Raw genomic sequence first — 4,692 nt, forward strand, 5'->3', positions numbered from 1 at the left:
ATCAAATGATATGTATTACATTGTGCACCACAGCTTACCAGACTCGTGGGCTCATCAAAATACGACACAAAGGAAGAAAGGCATCGACGTTTAATTCTAATTAGGATCGAATCGACTTGGTTATTTGTCACGAAGTGCTCTCCCTGTCTTTTCTTATTGACACGGTCTGTTTTAAGAAACGAGAGAATTGTTGAACTATGAATATGTTAAGATTTTAGAAAAGACGTAATGTTTTGGTCAAATATGTCCTCCCTGTTGGCTACATCAAAATAACAAAATTTGATATTGATGAAGAGGAACTCTTGATCTCTTGATAAAGTAGGCTCCTCTAAGGCTATCACGTAATATGGAAATCATATTCTTGTCCTTGTTATAATAAGGTACAAAATGTACCATGCACCTAAGCGTGCGACCCAGAAGGAGGGAGGACTTCGCCATGAACAGGTTCCTCCTTATCGCTGTGTATGGAGCGATTCTTGCTATCGCTCTAACATTTAATTTTACTACGTGTGGAAACGGAAACAACATGACAGTCAGGAACGATTCTATGGATGAAAATCCTACAAGGTACCAAATTTAAAGTAGAAATTCACTCTAAAAATCGTATTTTATCACCACAATTAAGCACACAGATAAGAAGAAATTTCAGCCTCATCGAATTTGACTTCAACCGGGATTACAGTAATACTTAGTAGCCTCTATCAGTAAATAATATGTTGAAATAGCCTTCCTTAGAATTTATCATTCTTTGTGCAGTAGTCAACTTAATTAGCTGAGGTAGTGAAGTTGCATATGTGTAGCGAACTTGTGGCGAACATCCAGCGAAACCGACGTTAATTCATCATACTCCCAGAAACTATGCTAATTTGAGAGATGACTTCTCCTGCAATAGATAAACCTTGGACAGTGCAAGTCTGTTAAGAAATTCGACGAAGAGCGCAATATTGCCTTACCGTTCAAACGCTAGGAGGTGACGATATCTAGGTCACCGGAAGGATGTGTCGCTAAGCTGGAACGATATATCGCTCAGTGTAAACGAGACATCATTGGGTGGCATGAATACCTCGTTGTATGTAAACGATATATCGAGGAGGCGAAAACGATATATCGTTGAGCTGAAGCGATATGTATCGTTTGGCTCAAAGGATATATCGCTGAAAGAAAACGATCATTCGCTTGGAGCTAAACGATAGATCGGCGATATATAACAGCTGCAAGAACAGTAGCACTGCGATATGTTGCTGATCTATCATTCCAACTGAAATATTGTTCAAATATTGCCGATATATCGGAATTATGGCAATAACGACGATTATCGTTTGCACAGTACCTTAATATCACAAAATGGTGGCGATTTCAACTGAGTGACTAACTGAGTTGTCTCTATCATAACATTTCATAGCGATTCAGACGATGCAGCACGCCCCATGATTCGCCGCAGCCGCAGTCGATCCAAGAGAACGTCGCCGGGGTAGAAATGGCTTAAGTATGTCAAACATTTGATATCCATAAGGCCGGTTACTTCTAGGTAACTTTCCTTCGAAACATAGAAGTCAATTCAGCAGGGGTGGAGCTTTGTTGAGGCTGCTTACCTCTCACAAAAAAAGCGTTGGTTTGATTACCTTACCCGATGTCACATTTTGATGTAGTCTGTTTCCGTTTCCCTCATGTCCTCCAACGGATTTCATATTGTCATATTGGTTCAATGGTTTTCGTAGTTCCACCCACCCCCCCCCCCCCTCCTTCTCCTTCCTAACAAACAACGCACCAGTAATTTCAAATCAACTGAGCCTTATTCAATGCATAGTTTTATGCGACTGAGTTATTTAACTGTAACTCGTTATCCGGTCGCACAAGCAATAATAATTACTGGACCATTGAATAAACCGTATCAATAAGTTATCCGCACATTTGCAATTTAAGATATTCATTACACATAAACTGTACACATGGGGACCCTACCATGTGCTTTTGATTATTAAATTTGTCTTTCATTATATTGGTTCCTTTTGTATCAACAGATTTATGGGGACCGTCCAAACTCGAAGACTAAAAGAAAAATTTAATCTTGGAAATCCTTCTCTGCAGTAATGCGTAGCTATGACAAAAAATATTTTAGGCCCTAGCTAAGCTTAAAAATAGGTTTGTTTTCCTTATATCAAACCATTTTCTTTCACAGTAATGTATACCATTCCTAGGTAAATTTGGTTTAAAAACGTAAGCAATAAACAAGAAATATAATTCACATATTTTTGTGCTCAATAGGATGAAGCTTTCCTTTCTTTTTCAAACCGTTTTGACCCCTGGTAACGAAGTCGTTTTCCTACACCGTCTGACAAGATGTCATCACTTAGCTGCGACAAAATAAAAATTGTATATTTACTTAGGCCCACGGCCTGATTAATACACCCACTATTGACACTTTTAGAGTATTCTACGTAAGTCTCTCGGTAATAAGAGCTCCTTTTCTTCGATTTTCTTTGACTGAGAAGTGATAACGACAATCCTTTCTCATTTCAGATAGGGGTATTACTAGAGTCTCCCACCCCTCCCCCCCTTCCCGGAAAAAAAAAAAAAAGACCCATAGATTTACTCTCTCGTTTACTTTCGCAGCGACATTAACGTACGACACTTGAGTACACATTTTAGTGCGTGCGAGTGGTTAACTTTTATATAGTTAATTGAAGCATGTACTACACTTTGGAAAGTGTGCTCATTTCCCCCAACTGTGTTTTCGGTTTGGTAGTTCCGTGTTGCGTCACATTTCCAACAGTCTGTTCCCGCTTTTCTCACGTGATCCAAAGGAATTTATGTTGGGTTGAGAGTTTTCTACCGTTCTTCCTTACAAGCAACGGGCCAAATTGTACATTAACCGGGACTCATCAATAGCAAAGCATGTAAGGTTAAACGAACACGAGGCATTATTAATATTTGTGCTGATAAGTACAGGCTATTAAATAAGAAAGCTTATCTATGGGATATCTATATTTTTGCAATTAAAGACATTCTTATATAAATAAACCTACACTCTACACTCAAGGACCCTCTGAGGGGCTTTTGGGTATCAAATCTGTTTTTCATTTTAATTTCTTCCTTTGATTGTAACATATTTTAAAAGACCGCCCAGACTCCGAGACTGACGGGAAACTTTGATTAAAGTATATTAAAGTATGTTGTTTCAGTCTCGAAATTATGTCATGCAAGCTTACTTACTTACGTAACAAGAGAATTTGATAAGAGGGGGCAAATGTTAGGTAAGTTTTATAACTTTGCTAATAAGATACATGTAAAAATTACTCAGTTCTGATTGGTGAAGATAAATGCAGTTTTCAGGTAATTCGATGCAGAAGAAGGTTAATCCAGTGCAAAGGAGTAACAAACCAGACTGAACATCCCTCGAACTGTTTAGCCGGACTATGAGCTTTTTGCGCTTTAAAGATGTGAAAATATCATTGTATATTATTGTTTTGATCGTGCGCGGTTGTTTTGAACGAATGCACGGTTTGAATAAATTATTTTTGCTCTTGATGCGCGCGCTTTGCTTCTGCATAATTATGAGAGGCTGTCTCGTATTTTTTTCATGTATATTACTAGTACGTAATCACATGATTTTTCTCGTGCAATATGGAATAAATAAGCACTTGCTTACTCATTTCAAATTGCACTCGAAATCATGCCATTACCTATACTAAAAAAAAAAAAAAAAAAATTATTTGGACAGGAGACAATTCCCCAGAGAGCAATAAACCATAACTCTCGTCATGTGGATTATGGCTAGCGGCAAGTGTATTAATCAGGATTTTGGGTTTCGTAATTTTCCTTTCGTACTCAGGAGACTTTCGTAATGAAATTAAAGAAGTTCCATTTTAGTTCGCTGAATACCTATGGCATATTCGAATTAATTGTACACCAGGCAAGCTATCAATATGATCAGAGGTCTATTTAATGATGAATGGAATAATTTTTTGATAACGAATAATCACAATGTTCGTTTTGTCCAGTGAAATACTTCTCAGTTCAGCACGTTGTCGATGAATGCACTCCGATGTTGATCAGGCTGCAATCGACTTGTATTGTGTTTCAGTTTGATAACATATCGCGAATAGTCTCAGAAGAAAAACGCAAGATAGCAGATCTGCAGGTTTTGCAATCCTAGCTGAATAATTGTAGAATTGAAGAAGAGGTACGCACTTCAGTAGATAAAAAAGCGCGTTATGGTTATTGCATGGAAAGATCACGCATCAGGGGAAAAAAAAACTTGCTTGTATGTTTTATGTCGAGGTATAATATTGTAATGCGCCGTGTGGCTCTACTTACGAGTCAGGGTGAAGGCAGACAACGCCACGAGCGTATTTCTCCTGATAGCGATGTTTGTATCAGTAATGGTCATCTGCTTGCCATCTTCTTTCATTGGTTATGAAGATTAAGCAAACACACCAACGTTGAGGGAAGCTGTGAAAGCTTTTGACGTGGAAAACGGAGGAGCTTTAAGGTTTTTAAGTTTAAAGGAACAGTCTATCGAGAGCTGACTTAAAAAGGAACGACGAATATCAATAAAACTCTAAAGCTCTTTGAGTGCGACAAAAAGACTTGTTTTAAGCGCTCACGTTTTATGAAGTTTAATACTTTTATTTTACTCGGGAGAAAAAAAAAATGTCTCACTATTTCCTCTTGATTTTACTCAGTACTTGG

At 38.0% G+C, this 4,692-nt stretch overlaps 1 long non-coding RNA gene across 1 annotated transcript; it reads left to right on the top strand.

Moving 5' to 3' along the window:
* The first annotated feature begins 389 nt into the window (after nt 1-389).
* LOC131795164 (uncharacterized) lies at nt 390-2,245 on the top strand. The gene is made up of 3 exons (XR_009341022.2): nt 390-567; nt 1,403-1,486; nt 2,022-2,245. It is a non-coding gene; the product is annotated as an uncharacterized lncRNA (long non-coding RNA).
* Nucleotides 2,246-4,692: the final 2,447 nt, after the last annotated feature.

The sequence above is a fragment of the Pocillopora verrucosa genome, chromosome 10, assembly GCF_036669915.1.
Source record: "Pocillopora verrucosa isolate sample1 chromosome 10, ASM3666991v2, whole genome shotgun sequence".
NCBI lineage: Eukaryota > Metazoa > Cnidaria > Anthozoa > Scleractinia > Pocilloporidae > Pocillopora > Pocillopora verrucosa.